Source organism: Strigops habroptila, chromosome 1 (genome assembly GCF_004027225.2).
Source record: "Strigops habroptila isolate Jane chromosome 1, bStrHab1.2.pri, whole genome shotgun sequence".
Lineage (NCBI taxonomy): Eukaryota > Metazoa > Chordata > Aves > Psittaciformes > Psittacidae > Strigops > Strigops habroptila.
In genome coordinates this window covers 122,167,827-122,194,607 of record NC_044277.2, presented here as the reverse complement: position 1 = coordinate 122,194,607, position 26,781 = coordinate 122,167,827, and the positions used below count along the sequence as shown (strand labels likewise).

At 39.1% G+C, this 26,781-nt stretch overlaps 1 protein-coding gene across 4 annotated transcripts in view; it reads left to right on the top strand.

The window, feature by feature from the left end:
- CALCR (calcitonin receptor) overlaps positions 1–26,781 on the top strand; it is a 170,835-nt gene that overhangs the window by 46,642 nt on the left and 97,412 nt on the right. The window contains exon 1 of one of the 4 annotated variants that reach the window (XM_030503622.1): positions 5,004–5,060. The exons of the other annotated variants lie outside the window; for them this stretch is intronic. The gene's annotated coding sequence lies outside the window, so the exon portion shown is untranslated. Of the gene's footprint in view, positions 1–5,003; positions 5,061–26,781 lie in introns of those variants that run through there. 4 annotated transcript variants of the gene reach the window in all.

Below are 26,781 nucleotides of genomic sequence, written 5' to 3'. Positions count from 1 at the left end.
CCCTACTGTTGTCCACATGTAATTCTGCATCTAGTTGTAATACTGCAATGACCTCTCCTATCATGTCTTAGTGAAGGGACATAAATGGCAATTTGTTCTTTAGGAAAAAGGCTCAACTTCTAAACAAAATGCCAAAACCAAATTACTTTCAGCACTCAGCCACAGTGGTGACAGTGTTGAAATGGACTATATGAAGTGTTTCTCTGACATGCAGCTACAACGCAACAACATGGTTAAACAGAACCAGCAGACAGGTTTGCATTCATTGGCATTATGGATGTGGCTTTGGCACCATTTTGTTTATCAGGTTTTACTTGAAGTACAGAATTACATGGTAAATGTGAAACCTGAAATGGTCGGCTGTGTTCCCATCCTGCCTGTCATTCAAATCTATTACCCAGCAGAACGTAGTGTAAGATCTAAATGAGTGAAGTAGCTACCTTTTGTAGAGAAGCATGGTCAAAGACAAGAGAAGAAATGGTCAAAAGTCTTCAGTGTGAAGAGGAGAAAGCTGTGGGGATATGCTCATTGTCTGCAAAGTCGTGAAGGTGGTTAATAAGATGAATGCATGCCAAACTCATTCACCAAGTCCCACAAGACTGGAAATAGGCAGCAGTAGTTTAAAATAGATAAAAGCAAGTAATGGACTAGTGGAAATTCACTGTTACCACAGGAGGCCATGAAGAGCAGACAGTATTGGCAGGTTTTCAAAAAGGGATTGGACTAATGGACAGCATATTGATAAAGAGACACTCTAGGGAGTAGACAGATAGGGATGAGGAGATCTGCTCTGTATTTCCTTACTGCAACAACTGTGGACACTGGTAGGAAGGGAGAAACAAATGAGGAACAGGTGAGCTAGATGGACCATCATTGTCACCCCATATGCCATTTCCTGTGGTCTGATTTCTACTTCCAGCAGGGTGTCACTTTTAGGTTTTTGCCTAGGTCATGAAGATTCTTCCTTTGTGTCATCTGTGAGTGATGAACTTTCCTATACAGCCACAAAGCAATACCATTTATACATAGTCTGTCACCAGTTTACTTCTCAGATGCTAAGTCATCATAAATTCTGTCATGTGCAAATACACCTCTCTTTCTATTGCTGCAGAATAGTAAATGGTTTTCTCTAAAGGCACCAGAGTACCTATTTGAATGCTTTCTAAATGTACAGCTGGAGTGTGTTTTCTGTTGTGCAACCAGATCTTCCCCATGGAATGCTAAGCAGATTGCCTCTCATCCTATCGCTCATGGACAAGAGAAAACTGACCTCTTTTCTATATTTTAAAATGCTAGCTCTAGACATTGATTCTTTCACCACATCTCATGAGACAGCTTTCTAAAACTCAGGTTTTATCTTGCTCCTCTGAACATTAATTTGTCCCATCTTTCCTGTGTGCTCAAAAGGAGACATCATACTCCATGCATAACCTCACATACTGGTGAGGAGAGAGTCTGTAATGAAAAAAAGTGAGATAATACCAGGCTCTGGAGAGAGATATGTCTTGCTTTGTTGACAGGAAACCCTTCGTACCAAATCTTGTATCTTATTTTTAAACTAGGTCTGTGTCCATCTTACAATGCTGTAATCCAGACCATGTTTCCCAGCTTTGTCTGTGAGAATGTTGTGGGGGATTGTGTTAGAAAAGTCATGTTGAAAGTCGGTCTATGTCACATGAACAGCACTCTCAGCTACTAGATTACCTGGGATGAAATTAGACTGGTTTGATACAATTTCTCCTTGATGTACTCCCATGGATTATTTCTTATCAGTGTATTATTTTCTAGGTAGTTATAAATTGTTCACCCACTGTCACACTCCGGTATCATTTTGATATTGAAGTCAGGTTGAGTTGTTTAATTTCTCCATTGTCATCTCATGTCCTTTCATAATTTTTAAGGGCATCAGCCCTGCCTCTGTATCCGTCTTGGAGTTCAGCTTCCTCAGGCTCACGGTCATTTTTCCTTCACCTTGAGGGCTTTTCTAGCCTGCACTGTGTGAAGACTCTCATGACAGTTTCATCTTTCAGGCATTTCTACTTCTGAATAATCCTGGCGTATTTCACTAATGCACCAACCACTCATTCAGTATTGGGGAGAAAAACATTCTGTTTCCTGGACCGTCTCGCATCCTTGGGAGTAGCCCCATGTGAATATCCACTTTGCTGTTCCCCTACAAATCCACTTTGTCTGTGATTTTTTATTTTTTTTTACCTCAGCAATGGTCAGGCTGTTGAGGCTGCTGCCTGTTACACTGGAGATCATCTTCCTTTTAGTCCATGGTCGCTCTCTGTTGGCCTATTTGTCTTGTCGCATACTTAAGTTTCATGGACGTATTTTCCTTCACATGATTTTACATTGCTAAACACAAGGGATTACTGATCTGTGACAAGGTGTCCTGGATATTGTAATAGTACAAATAATGGTTAATAACAGAATAGGAGTTGAGGGCCAGTCTACAAGGTAAACCCAAAATACGATTGTGGTAACTTCCTTAGAATACCAAGTCTCATAGTTTCATAGTAAAAGAAAGGTTAAAAAAGAATAAAATGTGAAATGAAAACCAAAGATGTTGTTTAATTACTTTAGGGTGCGCTGAAAATACACTGCTAGCCATAATACATCTCTCTTTCTTGAAAAAAATACAGTTTAGGTCTTCCACAATTCTTCTAGGTTCCAATAATACCTAGTTGATCTGGAAAAATCAGACTGTTCTCCTAGCATCAAACTTTGACATGACATTTCAAAGCTTTTGTATAATTTCTAAAAAATCAGCTCCTAGCAATATTAAAATATCTCACTAAAATACACTAATAATATTCCTGGGAAAAAAAGTTTTCTTACAGTTTGTCCCTCTTCTGGTATTTCTGTTAATTTCATTCTCTATCTGTACTTTTGATTTTGAGAATTATTCTGATAGTCATTAAAGTAAACGCTACTTCTAAAAATCTATCAATCACTGTAGACTTTGCTAAATGCTATAGATGGCATAAAAATACTGTGCTCTATTCAAAGTAAATTAGTTTTTCTCACTTTTTAATAAAACCACAAATCCATCTCCCAGAAAAAGGGAAAATAAATGATAGTTCTGTATTCTTTTAAAGTGTTACAAACATCAGGATACCATATTAATAAGACATGTTTCCAAAATACCTGTGTCTCCTCTAACAGTCGGTTAGCTATAGAATGAAGTTTCAATTATTCAGTTATTATTACTATTGCACGTTACTCTAAATTCATTTATTTTGAGTTAAAAGCACAGCAAACAGAACTGAAACTATGATGGTAACTTAAACAATTTCTGTTCTTCTGTAGTACAGCATTTTCTCTTTCTTCTGTTTCCCTTCTGCTGTTTTTCAAAGCTAATCTGTTAAAAAGTAAAGCTGCTCATTTATTCTTCAAGACTTTTTTTTTTTTTTTAATTCCCTAATAAGTTATTTTAAAATTTAAAAACCTATAATAAAGCTATTCTGGTTTGGTTTAAAAAAGATTATTATTCATGTGATCCTAAGAAACATTTCGGTGAAATGTCTTTGTAGGACTGTCTTAAACATTTTTGATGAAGCACTTTTCTGTTAAGGAAATTTGACTTCATTGGTATCAAAATATTCATGGAAATGTATTCCCTTGATAGACTTAATTGGGAAATGCCAAACATGCCCAAGGTTTCAATCACTCTCATTCTATAATGTGGGTGTGTGGACAATGACTAATTTGGATTGGCCAATCTGCAACAAATTTCTCGATTATCCTTTGTGAAATATGACCTCTCTCTTTAGGGAAATAGTGCAGAACATTATTTATGTAATTTAAAAAATACTCATCTGGAAAAATCCTTGAACACTCAAATTTACTACCCATCCCAGAGATTTACATTTCAAAAGCAAATGTATTCCAGAAGTTTTTGCTTTGCTTGTTTTGGTTTTATCTGAAAAATACATTCTCTTTTTCCAGGGAATAGAGAAGCATGGATTAGAGTTTTAAGATTGCTATGTGTGCAGCAACTACAAATAACATGCAAATTTGCTTCAGAATGAAAGTCGCATTGTTGACAACCGATTTGAATGCACTGTCATGGCAGTACTAAGAAGGCTTCTTTCAATCTCCACAACAAATTAAAGAGGAAAAAAATAGAGTGCCTGTGACTCAATAGTGGGGGGAATATTTCAAAATTACTTAAGGCAGTTCATTGCTGGTTTTAGGACAGTGCTTTAGTTAGGACTTCAATTTTCAAGCAAGTATGTGATTGAGTTCTACATACATGACTGATATTAGTCAGCTGCCTATCTTTGTTGCCCAAAGACTGAGTCACTCCAAGTCAGAAGTAACTTTTAAAAAACTCTGATCTAATTTTTAATTCTTTGCATGAAAGACTCCGGGATTTTCGCTTCTGCTTCCCCAGGGGTGCCTGCCAGAAGATAAAACTTCTCATTCCTGGTCAGTGCTCCATGGAAGGCATCAAGAATGGCTGAAATGAGTCATTCAGCAGTGTGACTACCAGAAGGAGCAGCGAAAATTAACAGCTCTGGATATGCTTGCATCCCTGTTGTGCTGTACTTAGTCTGTGAGCTTCTCTGCCTGAGTGCAGGTTTCCTGGTGAAATGCTAGTCTGCTGATTCTTCATTCATATTGTCTTTCCAGCAGAGGTTTCAAAATATGGGATTTCAGAAAATTCCATGGCATTTGTTGAAGCGCAGGCCACGCTTCTGAAGGATGGGGCTTTTGGTAAAAGCAAGGACTGGAAACATGGAAAGAGTTTCTGCTGTAACAGTCCAGACAAAGGTAATGGAAACTGAGTTGTACTTGTGTCTTCCTTAGTGAACCATTCTTTACAACCTTTCTTCTGAGACAGACTATCAGCAGTAGTGAAACTGTTAGGAAATGAGAGCTACATCTCTAGGCCAGCTAAAAAGGGCACCAGACACAGGATTCAAAGGTAGCTCTTCATCCAGGCTCTTTGTCTTGCCTATTACAGAGGGATGAGATCTGGAGTCCAGTTTGCAGAACATTTCAACTGGGCAGTGATATCTAGTATCCTTCCCCCATCAGCCAAAATACAGGTTGGTCTTTTTCAAATTCTTCCCTTTTGTCGGTGTACTAAAATCTGTGTTATGTGCAGCCATATGCGATTTTGTCATAAATGTTGGCATACAAAATATCAGATTATGTAATTCACACTCCTTAGAAAACACGGCTAAAAGAATGTTTGTTGTTGACCTGAGAATAAAGAAGAAATCATCACAACAGTGCTGACACATTGTTGCAAATAATGAAAAGTTTTTTTCTTCAGGGAGAGGGCGTGGCCTATTACCATTATCTTTAAGCAAATGGTGAAGAAAAAATAGCATTTTGAAACAAAAGGTCAAAATCTTGGATTCACCCAGTTTTTTCAGCCCAAACTAGTCAAGGTGGTTAACTCAGTTTTGCATGTAATTGCCTCACTTCCCACCCCAGGACTGCAGGTGAACTGGCACTCATGGAGGTGCAAGTATTGCAAACACAGCATGTCAATGAAGCAGGCTGAGGAGGTCATTTGGCTAAAAGAGTGGGGTATTACACTGGGGTAATCATCTGTGCTCCTCCTAGTTCTCCACCTGATGAAAATTACAGCTTTTTCCTTGAGAATTTAGTCACCCTTCTGATTTGTAAGGTGACAAAAAGTAGAAGATACTAATTGCATTTCTTTCACCTTTGTCCCTTCTTCCACGCAGACTCTCACTAGTGTCATTTAGTGTCAATATTTGCTTCAGATTAAGTCGGTTCAAAGTTTTTACTGGACTTCATAGCTCTCCTTGCAGTTCGAGTGCTCTCAGCTATGACAGAATCATGCAAATTTGTGCAAGTGCTTTGTCAACAAGCATTCTTTCAGCCTCCTGAAACATTTTAGCGGTTTCTAAATTTATCATTTTTTATAGCCCTGTGGGCACTGAGTATATCAAACTTTGAAGAAAACTGGTATCAGGAATCTAGTTACAAGGAAGTTTTCTTCATCAGTTAGCTTTAGCACTAATCAAAGGAAATACTTGTTTCTAGGCATCTCCAAGCTAATGTGACCTGAAATCTGTCTATTGCCTTTCTAATATATATTCCTTTTCCTATAAATATATATTGCAAATACAAGCCCCTCTGTCAAGTCTCATTGCAAAACTTTACCAGATAGCAGTAGAAAGAAAAAGCAATGTGAAAACAGAAATTAAAGATACCCTACAGTATGTGGCATTCACTGAACACTGTTCCAAGTTCACTGTCTGTCTCGGTAGACAACTGTCCATCAGCTCTTGAGGAAACACATAAAGTGGAGTAAGGATGACCAAAATACTGCTTGTAGTAGGCTGGTAAAAGTAATACATCTGAAAATGTGTGGGTTATTTTATTGGAAGGAGGAGAACTAGATATTACTGTATAATTGAATTGCTCTACCAACTGAAACCCACATCTTACATCTCTCTAATATGGGGATATGAAAAACCTGAATTGAGATCTAGACTCATATCCTGTGCCTAGAGTTTTTTGGGGTTTTTGGTTGGTTGGTTGGTTGGTTTTTGTTTGGGTTTTTTTTTTTTTTTTCTTTTTTTTTTTTTTTGATGCCACAAGTTGAAAATGCAAGTATTTATTTTGGGACTTACCATGTGGAAGAGAAAGGTGGAATGCCCATCTGATGCCGTAATTCATACTTGAAAGTAAATTAGAGCTTAAATGGCTTGGCTTTAATTTCAGCAGAAACCTGCTACACTTTGAGCACATCAAATTCTGACCTTTTCTTAACACTCATCTGCTAGTTTTGAAAACAGCTCTTTTTATCTCAGGTCATTTAGCTGTTTTCCACAAATGTCATGTTGTAAACTGTTTGTAAGGACTAGAGAGAGGCATTTTGAGAACTGTTCTCTGCCTGAGCACACCTGCATTTCCAAAGCTCCAGTTAGCATCTTCACATTACTTTGTACACATAGTACTTCTATCTAGCAAATAAGGGTTTGTGGTGACATGAAACTGTGGAAATGAAATGGTTGCAAATATTCTTCTGAGGAAGAGCTTAAGGATCAATATGAAAGGACTGTCTTGAAGCTGTGCTTGCTGCCAGTTCTAAATACTAGTTGATCTTGAGTTACTACCTAACACAGAGAAATCCTGCCCTGAACTGTAAAGCTCTGACAGGAGTTCAGAACTCTTACGTGAGACAGCACAGAAATCCAATTTATGATTAGTGTCCTGAGTTGCCACTGGTTTAGAAGTTGGCTTAGGTTAAGCAAATATGAAAAACATGCATATCTCCTAGTTAAGAAAAACAAGTATGTGTAATTATGAGACATAGCATACATGCAGAAAGCAGTGATGAAGAGTGACAGCTGAAGAGAACCTGTGCTGCTGTATGTGAATGTGAAATGTTTCCTATTTCTAAATTAAGCCATCTGTCATCTCCTCTACTTATCTATTAATTGGTGCTTATAAGCTCTCATGCTGCATGTTCAAGGAAAGATCTCCACACTAAATGTGATAAGAACCTGAAGATAAGCAGGCAACGCTGAGTTCAGAAATACACAGTAGTGGCCCAATTCATGGTCAGTGGTCCTATTGAATTCAGCTCCTGTTGGTTTCAAATTAGGAAAGCATGAAAATGCATGCCTAAATCTGTCTCATTTAAATTATCTCTGGCTTTGCTGATTGCAGTGTGACTTCAATGCATACTTAGATTTACATATGCATTTATATCTTCTTCTGAATAAGGTTTTCCTGCAAGGGACTGTTACTCAGAGTATGCAGAAACCGGTTTTATGATACTAGAATCCATAATGCTCATCCATCCTTTCCTATAAGTTAGTTACACAAATTTATAAAAGACTTAATACTAGAGTGAGGTATGTCTGCATGTGGATTTCATTGTAGCCAGTGAACTATGAATTAGCAAGATTAAGAAGAGCTGAGCTACTTTTTTTCTTTAAGGGTGGTTTGGCTGCTGGAACATGCAAATGACTTCCTAGATCTGCTTTTACATTAATTGGTGTTCAGTCAACAAGGGGCTATATCTTTACTCATGGCTCTTGTCACACTGTGAAGACATGTCTACTTCCCCAGACTAGTATTCCATCTGTAGCACAGCTGCTTTGAATCAGTTACGCATGGGTAGATGCTAGCCTCAGAAGGAGTATTCTTACTGAGCATAAAACCTGGGGCCTGCTGCCATTAATTGAAGGCTTTCATTGACTTCACTGTATATTGGAAAATGACCATACGTGCAAAAAGTTTAAGCTCTAAGTCTTTAGGACAGTCTGTCTTTTCACAGCCTTCATAGATTCTTGTTCTGATAAATAAATGTGGGGGGATTGATATGCATGTTTTCTTTTGCTCCACACAGAAGGAAGATTGGTGGGGCTGTACCTACACTGGTGATTTCATTTGAACAGTCAGTTCATTTGAACATCAGTTTTAAAGCAAGTTGAGTCCCTCGCTGCTTGTGCCCTGCTTTCCTCTCTGGTTTGGTTCTGAAATGTAGTTTTGGTGTGTATGAACAACGCATCCTATACACTGCAGCTGTGCTGTCCTGCAGCATGTGCTTGAGGAAACATTAGGGCCTGAGCTCATGAGCCTGCACAACCACAAGGTCCCCAAGGGCATACCTAGTGGGCATGTGTCTACAAACAATTCTTAACCACCAAGAGTTCCTAAGACATCCTGACACACTTTTTGTCCTCCATAACAGGGTAAAAGCACATATACTTTCCTGATAGCCTCAGTCCTTTGAGTCTGCTGTGCTTCTGGTTTGAAATCCTCACCCTTTACCGCCTATGATGAACCACATGCTGAACACCTTATTTCCTTTACCACCTTTTAAAATTATCTCTCTTTTCTTACTTTTCTTTCTTGCACTGGTGATACCTATGGCCCCTCCAGGGTCTCAGAAAACTAAGACAGTGTAACCCAGGTCCTCAGGCAAATGATAGATTTCATAAATTGTGCAGTGAGAGAGCCAAAAGGGTCTCCAGAAACAGTAGAACTCTCTGGTAATATCAGGAGCACCAGGAGATAAAATAGGACTGGTGAGCAGTGCAGCATTACAGTTAAGAAAATGAAGGCTGCATTCTTGAATATGCAACTTTGCACTATACTTTTGGGCTGAAACAGCAGACATGTCTGTTACAGAGAGATTGAAGATACCTTTGGGTAGGATCGTAGCACAAAGCCTCCCACTCATCTGTATGCCTGGGTGCCAGGACCACCATGCAGGGCAGTCTGGAGGAGACCGTGCTCTCCAATGCCACTCCAGCGTGCCTTCTCTTCCTGGCTCTGTCTCAGAACGAGAGGTACATCTAGAGATACCTCTTTGGCCCACTCCCACCACAGCTACCTTCAGCAATCTCATGAACCAGAGTCCAAACCAGGTGAATTACTGTTTTATGCACATCTTTGGATTAGAATGACAGGAAGTGCATGAGGCTTCTAGTGTAGTCTGGGGTTTGGGCTCAGAGCTGTAGTGAAAAAGCTGTTTGTAATATGCCTGCTTAACAGGATTTCTGTGATTTTTTTACAGCATAAAAATACACATTTAGAACCATAAAATTACCCTAGGGCTGCAAGCTGTGAGAGAAATCTTAATGCAGCTGTGTTAGAAACTGCCTGCTCTTGACAGCTGCCCAGCTCAGCCCTGGAACCTGCAGTATCTTTTGAGAATGTAACTCCTCCACTTTTCCAGACAAAGATCCTGCCTTGTGGCTCCTTCCCTCTCTTAGCACAGCACATTAAGGGCTGATGACATGATGCCACATACAGTAAAACTGCAGACCCTTTCCTGTCACACAAACACCCAGAGAAACAATCAGTTTCAGAGTTTGCTGCTGTTTCAGAGTGCTGAGCAGATGGAGAGGCACAGCCAGCACTGTTGTAATGTCCTTTCCTCTCCCCATATGCATATATCATTGAAAAATACCAGGATCACCTGCCTTTAGGCTGTGGCTGAGTGAGGACAGAGAAGTCCCGGTTCTCAGCCTCTGGGCATACCTTCTCCTCTACAGTGTGGGTTTGGGGCTCAGGTCCCTGCAGGACCTGTCAGTCTCTGGTGCAGAGTTGCTTATGCCATGCAGTCTGCTCACCTGCCGCAGCTCCTTTGGCAGCTCAGCAGCTCAAGTAGGGCTTACCTCCCACTGCTGAGGCCACCATTCCTCCAGCCTGGGGTCTGCCTGTAGCTGGAGATGTGGATGGGTGCATCTGCTTTGAGCAACACAGTCCTATTCTAGGAGCCTGACTTGCCAGAGACATTGCATCTGCTGCTTCCAGCTCTTTAAATGGTACACACTTCATAGCTTGTGATTATACTATGTCAATAATATGTACATAACTGATGGAAAAAGGGATTCAGAGGGTGCTGTGTCTTATAATTCCTTGGGTTTGTTTATAGTAAATACCTCTCTCATTCCTAGAATTTTTGCTGTCATATTTAGTACTAAAATTACATACTAAATGCTAGAGAAGTGTATTTTTACAACATTCAAAAATAACAGGATACCAGACTTACAAGATATCAATCTAAATATACTGAGCTGCAATATATTCCAATGATTCAGTTCTTTAAATATGCAACAGGACCGAATTCAGGCTGTGATGGGCTTAGGAAAAGGATGGAGGTTGTATCAGTGTATGGTGAAAGATAGTCTTGTAGCTGAGAGGTTGATTTGACCTGTGAAGATGAAGACATATTTCCCTGCTGTGCTAGAGATTACAGGTGCAAACTAAGACCAATCAATGTAAAATATCATTTACTTCAGTGGGCAAAGTTAGAAGGCCTAGTTCTGGAAAAAGGATTTTTGCTCATTTTAAGCATGAGCAGCCAGATACATTGCTCCTATTTCACCTATTTGTACCTATTTGAGGACTTTCATCCATCCCTTTTCCTTTGAAACCTCATCTTAACCTGCTGCTGAGACACTTTCTCTTCCTTTTTGCAAGGGTGTTTATGTGTTGGGAAAAAGGCCTTAAGAAGCAGGGCGTTTTCAAAATAGAAACCTTAGTGCTGAACTATGAGGCACAGATCAATAGCTGTTGAAAACTCAGATTACTGCCATATTTTGCTAATATTATCCCTCGCCACAGGTTCTCACAAAGTTCCCAAAAGCGTCAAAAGGATAAAGTACGAAGCAAATCTCATTTTACCTCTTTTACCTCATTCCTTTCACTGCTCCAATGCTTTTCTAGGGAGTAGCCTAAGTGATATTATACTGGACATTATGGGTAACCAACCTCAAAGAAAAGGATTGCAGGTCTGGCAAAAGGAAATGTTTGTAATGCAGTTAGTGATTACTTCTTATGAGATTGTTCCCTGAAACAGGTGACTCAGACCTTGCGTTGGCTGTGGTTTTTGGAAAAGACATGAATTCTAATTTCTTATGAGGTAACCTGAATTCACGAATGTAAGAAGACTCTTTGTCTGGCAGGGCAATACACACACACTCATTCTCACACACTGGGAGTCTGGTCTTCCAGAGGTCAACAGGTCCCTTTAACTCTGTTCACGCAGGCTTTGTGCCCCACAAAGCCCATCAGGGAGGATCTTTGTAAACCATTCTGCCTTTCTGTGAGGTTTTGGAGAGAGGTACTCTTTCTGTGTTGGATGCAGCGAATGTATGTCAGCTAACTAAACTTACTTTGATAACTGTGTCTCAGTATGAAATCCTCTGTGAAGGCTATTGCTTTTCTCAAAGTGAGATCTGCCATACTTCCCTTTTCTGTGTACCTTTTTATTACAAATTTGGGAAAGTTCAGGAAAATAATCTAAGCAACCTCGGCAGTTTTGTAGCTTGAAGGAACTCTATACATATGCAGACATTTAAAAGTTTTAACTAAACATTTAATTTAATTCTATATAGTCTCTCCATCCTTTGAGGCAGCATAATAAATACAAAGGCACTGTGGATAACACTCTTTGTTTCAAGCAGCTGTGAACTGAGTCCACTGTGTATAATACCAAGCAATGCAAACGACCAGAACTGAATATTACTGTTAAATAAGTTGTGTAGCTGCAAGCATCTGGTGGGCTGTGAGCTCTGGTTGTTTTATCATGTTCTTCCTTCATTTTTTCCACTTGTCTTACTGTATAACCTGAGTCCTCTGTGTGTGATGTGGCACTCTGTTGAACAAGGTGGTGTACCAGTTTGCATTGTAGTTATCATGATAGGGCTGTGGCCCTAATTTTGAGACCCCATATCATTACAGTAGTGAAAATTAATAGCCCAGTAGTACTTGTATCCTGCTCCCATTGTTTTCCTCCCTGAAGCAGAAGAAGTCATGAGCTAAATGTCTTTATCATTTGGACAGATAACAAATTGGCAATTTAATAGAATGATAAGCTACTTCCAGAAAAAAGCAATTAATTTAATTTATGCTCTTTGATTATTTTTCTGGTCTATGAGTACGTTGGGCTGGTGACATCAGAAAGTGATGCTGGAGTGTGAAGTCTGTCTTTGGGGATAAGGCAGACTTTGTTTCATTTTGCTTTGTTTTCAAATATTCAGAGGTTCCCTAGGGTTCAAATATTCAGAGGTTCAAATTTCCCTAGGAAATTTGAATATTCCTAGGGAACCCTCCGAGGGTTATTCTGTATCCCTCTGAGGTTACAATAAGGGCATTGGGGAAGCAAAGTGAGCCTTAGAGACAGCTAAATACTTGAATGTCTCCTTCCCTTCACTGATCTACCTTATCCTGATGGGCAGGTCCTGCTACTCAGCTCTTCCCCAGGGAGGAAATGCTCCATAGCCTCTGGGAAAACTCAGGGCAAGGATGAGGGATGCAGGCAGGCCTGCTGGTCATAGGCTCGCAGGGAAAGAGTGAGGCAAAGAGCTGTTTGGCTGGAGAAGGGTTCATACAAAATGACCTTCTACATAATGGGATACAAGTATTTCAGTAGCTGGTTTTATCCATCTGGGCTGTAGCTCTAGGAATTAAACAACTACTGCATTTTTCAGAAATGGATATACACATGGACACATCATGCAGAAGTCCAGCATTTTCCTAAGTAGATGATTAGTAACCAAGAGTGTGTGCAACATGAAGTTGCTGTGTGCGTTTATGCACCAAAAAGTGATGTGGTTTATGCACCAAAATCAAAAATACATCATCAATTTTTCTGGAAATGCTTAGGCTTTTTCTTTTCTTTTCTTTTCTTTTTTTTTTTTTTTAATGTTTGTGGGATTGCTAGTATTCATCAGCCTCACGTGATTTGTCCAACAATAGACTAATTATTCCCGCCAAAGCAACACAAAAATACTACGTTGGTATTCTTAGGGACATTCTGGACAGCAATGTGCAAAAGCTTGTACTTCTTTCAGACGCCTTATTTCTCATGTTTTCCATTTTTAGATTTTGCCTATGGATTTCATGATTGAAATTGGATCCAAAAAGCTATCAGGAAATCAGCTGCATATTTGAATGGCTTTGTTCAGTGAAGATTAATCTACTATTTCTTTAATTAATTTTCTTTAGTGCTTCCAACCAGTTAGAGAGGGGTCCCTTATCACTAATGATTTAATAAGAGTACTATATTACAAATGCCATATTTAATTAGCAAAGTAGCATTAGTATTGATATCAGGTAAACTGTTATAGTATTTCATTATAGTGTTAAATCCACACGTAGGTATAAAAAAAACTCGGAAGTCAGTAATCAGTATGATGGTGCAGCAATCCGCGCTGTGTTTCTCTTCCTATAAAAGATGTAATTTGGTTAAATGATAATTTGATTAATTTATGGTTTCAGGCTCTCAAATGGCATAAATTACTGAGAAACTGCAGGAGTTTGCACCAACAGAAAATTTTGCTGATGATATGTCAAGGATGAAAATAATTCTGTATTGAAAATATTGTGAAAAGAGAAAGGAAAACATGCTTCTTTTAAATTACGTTCACCAGTAGTAATTAAAAATGACCATATCATAGTGACAAAGATTTAAACTAAACAATAGTACTAACCATAGTTCAGAAATAGTTGATTTACTTGATTTAGGAAATACATTAGATTTAGTGAATTAAAAAGAAAGATCAGTTGCCATGTCTTTTAGTCAAATTAAAGTCAAGCAGTTCTTTCACAAAGAAAAGAAAACAAGAAAGTCCAAGTTGTGATAAACACCTGCTGCAGGACCAGTCTACTTAACTATCCCTGCAATCACTAGTATTATCTCTTTCAGAGAAATACAAGTTAGTTCTGTTAAATTGATTTTTGTCTTAGAACTATATGTGGAATCATTTCAATGAGTCAGAAAACACAGCTCAAATACTATAACATTCGTAAGAATAGAATTAGTGTCTGAATATAGGCTATGTTTAACCATTCAGATGAACTTTTAAAAATCTGAGGATTTTTAAAAATGTGTAGGATCTGAGCTGTGCTTTAGGAATAATAGGCAAAATATTTTTTCCTACTGTAGAACATTAGACTTTTGAAAGTACTTCAGTTCTTCTGTAACCAGGAAGTCACCTTTCTGAATACTTTCTGTAAAAAGGGAACATAGTCCACGTATCATGTTAGAACAATCATCAAAGAAAGCTACTTCTGGCTTGTTCTGAATTCTCATAATCAGATCAGCAGCATTCTATTTTTCTGTCCTCTTAGCAGCTCAAGGCTTTTTCATTTAAAATAGGCAGGTTAAATTTATAAGCAAGGAAAAAAGTTTAAGAAAACCTCGCCACAACCAAAAAAACCACTGCAACTAACTTTTGCAATCTCCACGGCTATTCATGTTCATAATATTAAATAGAAAACTGCTCTCAGATTTGGGGCCTAAAAATGCTCTTGGCTAAATTCTATTCAGCTGTTACAGATTTCAGTGAACTCCTGCTGAGATTTGCTTCGGTACTGAGTAAAGATATTAGGATTTGGCCCTTGTCATACAATCTTTTTTGTCAGAATACAGAGTGGCATTATGAATAACTACTTGCAAATAATCAGAATGTGAAAGCTACAATAGGACTTCATTATAGCATTTGTTCTCTTAAAAGGAGAAGCCTAGTGTGTTCCTACAGAACTGATACGATTGGAGGTTTTACCTTCCAGGCTCTCAGTTTAAGCAGGGGTTAGTCTATGGTTTCAAGGGCTCAGAATAAAGATAGTGTTAATGAATGAAACTCATACTGGTATTATCAACAAGAAATTCATTATGCAGTATTTTTATAAGTATATTTCTTGGGACTTACTATTGTTTGGTCAAACCGTAATTAAAATGAACTGACTTTTATTTCTGATTTCTTATTTTTCCTGGTAACAGAACAAAGACCTGATGACAAGCGTTCTTGGTCTAAGCCAAGCGCTCTGCTCACAGAAGTTCAAGGCAGCCTGGTCTTGCAGCATCCTGAGCAGAGACTGCAGGCTTCGTACCACGGCTCAGTCCCATGTGCAAGTGCACATAAAGTACAAGAGTTTTCTGTTACAGTCTGTTCAACCAGACTGCTGCTATTTGGTATCATAACATATGTTCTCTTGTTTACTTCAAAATAAATACACCCAAAGCTAGACTGAACCAGTGGCTTCTAGGAGAACGCTTGACTGATTCATAAAATGCAGCATCTGACTCCAGAATGGATGTTGCTGTTCTCTGGAGTACAGCTGTCACTTAGCAGTGTTTGCCTTTCACTCTTCACAACTTCTTGACATAAAGTAAATTTATGAAAGGCAGAGGTTGGACTTAAAGAGAAAAATAAAGAATAAGAAAGATGAAAGAAGGTTAGAAGTGGCTTACTAATTCTTGGCATGGTAGCTCAGCTTTATGCACGCTTATTAGCCAGCAAGAAAAGAATTGATTTATCTTCTTGGGCTTCTGTAATTCTCCTGGGATGGAGCCAATTACAGACGAAACTGTACTGCTGAGTTTGTATGCTAGAGGATTCTAATCTAGTGTTTCACCTAATTAAATTCTAGCAGGATAAAAGAAAAGCACTGCTCTCTAGAGATAAGGGTGGGTGCATATTTCTAATATCCATGTATACTATGCACTGCTGACTCGGAGACAAGGCTTGAAGTAAGTGGGTGGAAGTTCTGATAAAGCTGTCTTCTCCCTGGGTAGTCAAGAGGCCTTTCCTATCTCTATGATCAAATAATTGTCTCACCTCTTTTGTCATAACCTTCACCATCCCAGTCTCAGCAAAGAAGAAAGACTCATTGAAAGAATAAGATAATTCTTTGCAATTAAGTCAATAATCTGTGTAGAGCGAATGTCCCGCAGATATTCTCCAGATGACGCTAATTGAAATGAGCAAGAAAGGCATTAATTGTAATCCAGATTTTAGATAGTCTTTCTCGAGACATGAGAAATTTAAAGAGAGATTTAAAGCTGATACCCTAAAGGATATTGTGTTATCCTGTGTCATGTATGGCTCCCCATGCATGTGTGAGAAGAACTAGGAATGCAGAACCAGGTTTCACTGAAGAATAATGAGGTGAGTTGTGTGTCTAGGGGATAAGTGCCAAGTATTGGAGCCTAGCTCTGTGGTAGAAGAGGAACTAACACTGTTGGTGGCTCCAGAGTCATGGTCTTGAATGCTCTCGTTAGCAGCGTATCCAATCAGCGCTGTCTTGCAAAATCCTGCTCTTTCAAGCCTTGCACTGACTGTGGTGCATTCATCCACAGATGTCTTCAGATAACAAGCAACTCTCCCACTGAAATTATGGGTAATATCTGGGTAAAGATGACAGCCTTGCAATTGTATTGGAGTTAGAGCAATCCAAACCTTTGTTCATAGATGTTTGGCAGTGAGGACGAACATCAGTTATAAATATGCAAACACAAAATAGAAGGCTTGCCATGCATTTGTGGTAGTTTGTGACACACTGCTTAAGTGTATATATCTATATAGAGTCATAGAATCATAGAATCATAGAAGAGTAAGGGTTGGAAAGGACCTTAAGATCATCTAGTTCCAACCCCCCTGCCATGGGCAGGGACCCCTCACCCTAAACCATGTGGCCCAAGGCTCTGTCCAACCTGGCCTTGAACACCGCCAGGGATGGAGCATCCACAACCTCCCTGAGCAACCCATTCCAGTGCTTCACCACCCTCACTGTCAAGAACTTCCTCCTTATATCTAATCTAAACTTCCCCTGTTTAAGTTTGAAGCCATTCCCCCTTGTCCTACCACTACAGTCCCTAAGGAAGAGCCCCTCCCCAGCATCCTTGTAGGCCCCCTTCAGATACTGGAAGGCTGCTAGGAGGTCTCCACACAGCCTTCTCTTCTCCAGGCTGAACAGCCCCAACTTTGAGTCCTATCTGTGACTCAAATTTTATAGGTATGTCAGTATAGAGATAAGCAGTGTGCCACAAAACAATACATATACATGGGCAACAATACATAAATACTACAGTTTTATTACGGTGCTATTTTGCCACAAGTTAGCAGCACAGTCTTCACCTCTGCCCTTGATCTGATCTGACAGAGTGAAAAGAGCTGTTCACAAACCATTCAGATATTCACAGTTTTGTCTCGCAAGTGCACTTGAAAGAATGTGCTATACTCAATGCCATGCACTTGCACCTGTCAACCAAGAGACAAAAGCAAACCTGAAGGCTGCCAATATCGTTATGTACAGCTGTTTGCCCAGCCACTGTGCCATGTTGTTCTGCTGTCTTATATCTCCTCCATCTACAGAAAATAGAGCTTGAAACCACTATTTTCATAAAACCAGAGCATCCAGGAAAGGCTGCTTACTCATGCAGGCTGACTGAAGCATGAGTTTGTTGGCCACAGTTTATTGGCCACAGTTTACTGTGGAACACAGAGAGGGACCACTTGAATCTCAAGTAAAAATAGCAGTATTAAAAGGTGATTTATGTCTTAGAATTTTTTTTCTTTGATGTTTTGGTTTCCAAATTCCATGAAATAGAAACAGCTCACTTTTTTTTAATGTTTCAAGTGAGATCTCAGTTGACTGACTGAAGTGAAGTTGGAAATCAACAGGAGGCAATGCCAATTTATTTGTTCAGGTGTTTTCAGACTGTCTATTTAAGTACAGCATTATTGTTATATTTTTCAAAGGATCCATTCTGACAAGGCACTATTTGTTCAAGAAAGGAACAACAGCAAGAAGGTTTCATAAGAAAGGACAAACATTTATTTCTTTTAAAAGAATGCTGTCTGTCAAACTTGCTTTTCAGTCCTTGAAAATCCAGACACTGGCATTTTTCTAGTATTCAAGTGCCACATTCCAGAAATAGAATTGCATCCAAAGCTCATATTTCCCTAAGTGGAGCTCTCCGTACTAAAGTGGTCCCTCAAAAATTGCTAGCAAACCTTTCCAAACTATAGCTGCCAAAATAAACAGTGTCATGAGAAGGACATATGTGTATGAGAAGCAAACACCAGTTCTGGAGTCAGTCTTGCCAGTAGTTGTGTCTTGGACTCGATGCCAGTTTAGTACATAACATTGCTCTTCTGAACCTCAGCTTCCACACCTGAAGAATGAATGTACTAAGTTTTGCTGCATTTTCCATAGTGTTTAATGAGATCAATGAACTAAAATGTGATCCAATCTAGAGAGGTAGGACTGAACTTCCTTGCTGGAGTTATGCTGCGCACCTTGGCCTCATGTCAATGCAGCAGCTTCGGTGTGCTGTGGGAAAGCTAGCGCCATGGTGCCCCTGCTGGAACTCCTTCAGCTGCCATTTCCATCATAGGAGTGACTGTAAAGACCTCAAATCCAGCCAAATGGCCCCAGAAGTTCCTTGTAAATGGAGATTTGCAAATCGTTCCCTGTACCAATGCAATATCCAACTCTTATTTATCCCAGAGGAATGCAGAGATGCCTTTGAAGTTGTCTTTGATCCTGTCATTTTTACCCTCTTGCGCATTTTGGCCTTCCTGAGAAGCTTAATGCCATCATTGCCACTGTGCCTGTTTTCAGTTTTGCATGTCCCACTATGTCCGCTAACACACAGTAGCTGAAAATAGACATACCTGTGAAACAGAAAGGTAACTTCTGTCACAAAGCATACAATATATAGTTGCAATGCAATGACTTTATCACCACTAAATGGCAGAGAATAAATAACATTGTCAAGTCATGCATTTCTTTGTATTTATTTGAATTATCTGTAAAATATTGAAATAACTGAAATTGTGAATTAATACTGAGAAATTTGGACTGCTGTTTGTTTATTAGAGCTCCCTTCCTGCATCACTCCTAAAAATGTAATTGTAATGGAAATTGTTTTCACTTGGAACGTAATAGGCCAGGTGAAAGGAATGAATAAAAGCTCAGTTCAGAATAGCTCGAAAGGGTATTGGAAATCTTTGATAGAAATCCAGCTTCTGTGGTGTAGATTCTTTTTTAAAAAATGAAAGGGGCATTTTTACTGTAACCAACAAACAAATTATTGCTGGACTCTTTGACAATAAAGTCTGGTGACGCAATGCAATAATTTTTTTGAGTGTGATCTACAGGTAATGCATCTGGGGTATTTAATGTCATAAAACTGCATTATAGTAAATTGCTATAGTTCATTTTGTGCATCCTAAATAACTGTGTATACATGCGAATGTAAATGTGTTTCTAGTCTGAATCAGACATAACCGATAATGAGCCATTTTGTTATTTCTCATATTGCTTGTGTTGTTTGTATCAAAATGTTTTTTTCTCGTATCTCATTATTTTGGTGGAAAATGCCACTTTGTTGAAATAAAAACCCTGCAGGAACATATACATTTCAAGCACTTTTTTAAACAGAAAACTTTATCAGATTCAGGGTGGACCATTAGCAAACAAATAAAAAAGGATAGAAAGTCACTGCATGACTTTGCTAAGACTGGAATGCAGGAGATTGTAAGGGTCTAATCTGAGTCAGACAGGGCACAATGGAAAAAAGTCACCCACACTCTATCGAGCATGTGCTAAACACATGGGTCTTAGGCAGTCATAGCTAGTCCTCATTGCTGAGGCTCTCAGTGTTTGTATGAGTTTTGAAATATTAATTGAATCGATTGAGATTGATTCTCATGATTGTACAAAGCAATGGTGCAGAACTATAGCGTAGCAAAGCCCAATGTGAGCTCCTCAAGTGAGGAAAAGGTGGCTTTACTTTCAAATGAAATCAGTTCTACTTAGTCACACTCTCGTACCACATCTTCACAAGCTGAAAGATGTGTGTGCCTGAGTCATCTGTTCAGCATGCAGATACCACATTGTAACCAGGTGGTCTGACCAGGCTTTCTTGCAGGTGCTTGCAGGACAAGAGATGGAAGCTGTTGCATCCCTCTCCCTTCTCTTGGATGTTTCTTAGCTGGGAAAGCCTTGCCAATATTGGGTTGGCCTGTTTGTAGCTATTAGAATGGGACAGTGATTGTGATTTTTCATCTCTGTTCTGTCCCACCGCTGTGAATCATCAGGATTTGCACACTGCTTTTTGTCTGCTTGTATCTGTCTCTTATGGCTCCTACTCTGTTCACTGTCTTCCCACCATTATATCTAAATGCGCTGAGTCTTTGCTTTAGTCTGCTTGTAAACTGCCTTTGTTTTAGGATGTCTCTTCTTTCAGTCTGTCCTGTGTTGTCTTGATGCTGGATGCCCTGAGAAGATGCATATAAATGAGCTGGCATCTTGGTGACTAATTTAAGTGCCATCAGCACATGCCATTCCCATAACCCTTCTCCTGGGAGTTGTTCCTTCCAGTGCTTCCAAACACAGATATTCCTAATCATTGTCCATTCCAGTGATCTTAACATTTCCATGACACATGATCCTTCTGTCCAGCATGAAAGGTGCGCAGGCTGCACTGCTTTGCAGGGGAAAGCAATGGACTGTAGCCAGGCTGCTCACTCCAGAGCTCATACTCAACGTAGCTATCAGCATTCAAATCTGCAAGAATGATAAGTGATTCAGAGTAAGTGAAGGAAAAATACAGTAGTCAGATGCCTTGCCTTCCCCTGTAGCCTATCTTAAGGATTTCCTCTTTCTGATTCAGCTAATGGTATCACAGTCAAGGGAGTTAGCAATTTTTGATAGCAGGTAGTAGGAATCACACCACTGGAGTGATGTGCTAAACTCGTCTTTGTAGCCCTAGTAGGGGAATTGTATACAACCTCATATGACTGTATCTCTAATTGTACAGCTGACATAGTTTTTTAGGCTGTTCTTTTGGTCTGTGTCTTTAACTTGGACGAACTCTAGTCTATTTGTCTAGTTTGTCATGAGGATTATTTGATTACAGATATTGGGTTGGAATGTACTAAAGCATCCTGAAATATCAAGCAAGGTCAATGCTTGCAGTGCTTGTTCCTATTGTTCCCCAGTACATGCTCTTTTGCAGTTTCATCAAAACCATGAGATGGTGTTCATGTGACCAGCGGAGAAATTCACAGATTATGTAGATTATTCGCAGATATTTAAAAATACTAATTTATATCACCCTGAAATAAATATTTAAACCAGACTATGAATGAATCATGTCTTACAGGTGCCTGTTTGTCTCAACTGAGTATGATATAAAAGATGGATGTATAGCTCAGATACAGCCATCTTAATGGGAGCTGACTTTTACCTGGAAGAGGTAATGTTTCTAATATTCCCCTTTTTAAAAGAACATTAACATGAAAGAACAAGATTTTGCAAGTATCATTCAGAGAGGGGCATTTAATATTCCTGGATCCATCTCTTACCTTCAGGCATCCTTTGAGAGAGTCTTTGCGGAGAGAAGGGAAGGCAGGATGCCAAGGAGGACAGAACATGCTCTTATAAATATAATATTCATAAGAGATCAGGCACAAGCTTATTAGCATAATCATTTGAGCATACTTGCTTTGTGCTCTAAATGTTAAATTGCTCAGAAGTGTTACATACTAGAAAATAACAGCTGCAAATTTTACAAAAGCATCATTTCTTTTTTGTGTTGTATTCTACTTTTCCTCAGAGAGAAATGGACGTTTTCCTACCTGCACTTTCAGTAAAGTATAAGGCAGCAGCTTCCTTTATTACTTACTACTATAATTTGCATCACTAGTGATGTCAGGCCAGCTCTGGGAAGGGTTTTATTGAAGGGAATTGTGCTCCTTTTAATATCTGATTACTCTGGATGTGTCTGAAGTACCACAAAGAAATGCTGTCCAGATCCCACAACTTTTGCTCATGTTGGGCTGATCTTTATCCCTTGAATGGTGACATTGAAATCAATGTGTCTGCTTGGAAAGTGAAAGGCTCTTTAGCAGGAGTCGCAGTGTCACAATTCAGACTGAGGGTCAGGTTTATTATGTTGATTCATCATCTTCATTAAGCATTAGATTAAACCTGCACTTATCTCTGGATAAGGACACTGTCACAGTTGTCTCACAATAAGACAAACTTTGGGGTGCAACTGTGATTCATACTCACCATGCCTGCCAGCCTCTTGTTGGCTCTTGAGAAGGAATTTGTTGCAACACTGCATGTGAGTATTTTTTAACCCCCCATCTTGGTAAGGATACTGTTGCTGGTCCACTGAAATGCTGAAACCAAGCCTCCAAGTTCTGCCTTCAGCTCCTTTCAGAAGGAAAGGTTTTGGATGTATCTTTTCTGCTTGTATCTGAGCAACGATGTACCAGCACTACCAGCATTACAAAAGGTAGAGGTGTAAGATTTCAGAGGTAGCATTAAAAATTAAAGCAAATGAAAATACATTTCAGAGAGCAAGGGACATAAAATCTCAGTAGTATTAGACCCTCATATATCTGCCAAAATCAATTGCTGCCACAGAGGTTTTCCTACTGTGGAGATAATGGAGCATGCTGTGATAGCCAAGTTTTGACACTAATTTGCATTTCATTGATGTTATACATATTGCCAGGCTATTCCATTTGCCAAGATTTTGTTTGCTATGAAACCAGCGCACTGACTTTCTGTGCCTTCCTGACGTATCTGTCTCCTGTGCAACATAGCAATAAGGGATGGATCACGTAAAGTCATTTTATGGGTAGGTGGATTCCCAGGCATTTGGAATAAAAACGATTTAGGATAGGATACATACTATAGTCATGATACAGTAACCAAGATGATGAACTAGCAGAGTTTACATTTTTATTCTGGAAAAAAAAAAAAAAATACTTAAGACATTTTCTTTTTTTGGCCAGGAAAATTCTCCAGTGCATATTAAATGGATTACAACATGCTTAACATTTCAGAGGGAAATGCAGAAATTAGGCTGTGAAACAGCAGTCTCCATGTAGAACTCCATTTCAGAGTTTGTAATTAAACCCCAAGGAAGACTTTTGATGACTGCTCATCATACTTTCATCAATCTGGACATGCATATTCTTAGATAATGTTTAATTAAGGGACCGAGCACTCTACAGGTTGTATGTATAGCCTAGCTTTCTCTTGAGATTAAAAAGTAGATCTCTACATGCAGTGGTAGTACTGTGATGTATGGGATTAGCTCCCACCTATGATAAATGACAAGGATCTGTCCCACGATATTTCAGATTGTTCATATCCTGTGTCTCCAAGGCAAAGATTCTGTGTGGGACTGCAAGACTGGTATTTTATTAAAGGTTGTAGCATTGATTTGTTTATAAAGGATTTGGCATTGAACTGTGATAGCTTCTGAGCACTGCAATTTGGTGGGACACATATACCGGCAGGAAATTGAATAAAGCACGTCAGTGGTTTCATAAACCCACTGAAGCAAGATTTCTGTGCTGGTGATTCACTTTGGCCTGGATGTACAGAAAATATAGTTATCCAATTTATAACTGCATAACTGCATTTATAAACAAACTGATCTTGAGGGCTCTGACAGATGAATTAGAAAGAAGTGTTAGCATGAAAAAGTGTAAATTTGTTTAACTTAAGAAATGGATGATTTGAGGAACTTTTTTCAGGTCGTTTTGGTCTTCTGCCAGAAGGAAGTCCTCTCTTTCTTGCTCTGGATCTCCTGTGTGTGAGAGCATCTCCATCCCACTCTGTGTGGTAGGCAGCAGATGGTGGCCTCACTGTTTGCATCCACTTACAGGGCACAGGCAGTGCACCTTTACTCTCCTTATACAGCTCTTCTCTGGGAGTAATTGGTATGGGAAGAAGCACTGATCAGCTGCTTCCATACAGGCATGAATTTATACATACACAGATGCACAGTCCTGAGATGTTGGCCTCAGTCTTCTCCATCTCATCATCCAGGAAGAAACCAGATCAGGAGGCAAATTTTCCAGATAAGGAAAGGAAGTTAGTCAGTTGGTTCTCAAAAGAACTGGAACTCATCCTTGAGGCCCTTCATGATGTGCGTCCCATTCTCCTCCATGTGTAAAATGAAGTAGATGATCTAAGCTGTTGCTTCTCTTGCCAACATTAGGAATGAGTGCACGTTAGAAATTGAGTCATTCTCATGTAATCCACCCGAAGGATACAAAACAATTTGTAGTCAAGATTAGTAATTCAAAATTTATTGTGCTAGCTCAGATCCATGTTTCCTCTAGTCCTGGTGGCTTGTCTGAAGCTTTTACTAGCAGTAGGTGTTTCAGAGGAAGCAATGGTTGCTGTCCTCCAAGAAAACAGTTAAATGTGGACCACGGACATAGAAAAACTTGTGCTGGTTTTGTTCATATTGTGTCCAAAAGGTCAGGATGTCATGCTAACATCCATGCCTTGCCCTACAACTTGTACCACAACTTTTATATGCAGAATGTAAACTGGACCCTTCCTCTCAGATTAGCCCCAAACCAATCTCTTTTCACAGCCTTTCCCTGGGCCTCTTCCAGCCTCACCAAACAAAAATAAGGTAATGTGAGAAGATTAAATCAAACAAGATCAGGAGATACACCAGTCACCTAGCCTAAAACCCATTTGCATCACTTGAGTAGCACAGGAAGAAGTTTTAATTAACCTTCTAATAGTGTTCCTACTACTTGCAAGCGCATTTGTGAATGTACTTCAGCACATCTGTTGGTTCCACATTACATGCAAAGTGCTATCTAAAAGCATGGATAGCTATATCTGTACCACTGTAAACATCTAATAGTTTGCAGATAGATAGAAGTATGACCACTTTAGACTGTATTTTTATAAGTAAATTGGAAAAAAAAAATTAAAAAGTAAAAAGGAATCTGTATACAAAATGAGAATAATTGAGAAAGTAGTATTCTATTTATTGGGAACTAAGGCTCCTCTGATGGTACTGTCTGGGTGTACATGGATATGCCTCCCTATCCTCTGTTGATAACTTCTGAATCCATTTGTCCGTTTGTCCCTTTTTCCCAAACTCGACATATCTCAAGGGTCAGTAGATTTCTTTACAAATAGACGGAAAAACATGTAGATGATGGAAACCCAGTATGCGTGTCCTGGGAGTCTTTTGACTAAGAAGAAAACTGTGAGGGTGAGTTATTTCTTAGGATGACAGGCTATATCTATAGGGCATAATAAATGTCTCTGCAGTCAAAATATCTGTGTACACACTCTGAGATCAATCCTAAGACATGAAGTCCTTAAGAAAAAAAACTTCATTAATTCTGGCTCTTTCAAGAACATGTTGTTTGCAGTTTTCTCCTTCTGGGTATGCTTTCAAGGGGTAGAACAAGGATTGTTTTTCTATGAAATTTAAACTGCTTTAGTTAATTTGGCTAAATTGGCTAAATTGGCTAAATTAGCTAAATTTAAAATTGCATGTAAGGTGCACTGTAAAAAGTCACTATATTTGACTGTTAAGAAAATTGGGTTTGTTCCACTTGGAGAAAACAAAAGAAGCCTTCTCTGTCTCTCGCTTGGTTTATGCTTATTATTTGACCATTTAACTTTTTTCTCTCAGCTGTCTTCCTAGTATATTTGTTAGTGAAATAAATGATTTCTAAAGAGTATGCTGGAATAGAAACCAGATTTTACGAGAATTTCTTGTATTGCATAAAACATAGCAATGCTGTTTGTAACAGATGTATAATTAAGTAAAAGCTGATTATTTAATGATAATTTCAACATACTTCAGTCTTAATTTTAGGTTTTGTTGTTAAAATTCACAAACCTTTATATCCTGCCTTCTATTTTTCCCGTTCTGAACAGGTGTGTTTGTAAATGTACAAAAACAGGATCAGAAAAATATGACCTTTCACTTCATCTTTCCTTCCTCAATCAAAACCTCTAGCTAGCACCATGCCACAGTATCACTCCTATTCTGAAACAGCCTATTGCTTTCCTTTTCTAAAGAGAATTGAGAAAACTCTAAGGCTGTTGGAATATGAAGGTGACACATAATTTGTATCCTTAGACCCAACCCTGCAAATTCCAGTCTTCTTTCCTTATGGCTCCAAGTAATGAAGGAGACACTGTTCTTGTTTTCATATGAAAAATGCATTAACACCTCTCCACAGAGTACAGAAAGCTGCAGTTCAGGTCTTCAGCTTTCAAAGTTTTGCCTTGCTCCAATTCCCTGTGCACTTAAAAAAGGGATTATGCTTGTCTTGACATTAATTTCTAAATCTGTGGATGTCAGAGACACTGTAGACCTGAACTGCTTCCCCCCATTCTGACATAAAACAAATTGGGATTAAATGTTTGACTGGTAATTCTCCGGCAGTACTACTCAAGGACATTTGCTGTGCTTGAAGAGGCATAAAATTATCCCACATAACTCTGTCATGAGTACAAAAAACAGTACACCCAGCTAGACACTGGTCCCTTACTCATCCCTCTTGTGTCTCTAACTGTATCAAGGATGGTAGGATATACAGATTTTATATGACACAGGCAACAAGAGTGGTGGGAAAACAACACGGAGTAACATGAAATTGAAAAGGAAGTTCGCATCTCCCGTTACAACTTGTGTTATTACTGTTTACCCTCCTTGGGTGTACTTGTTTGTGA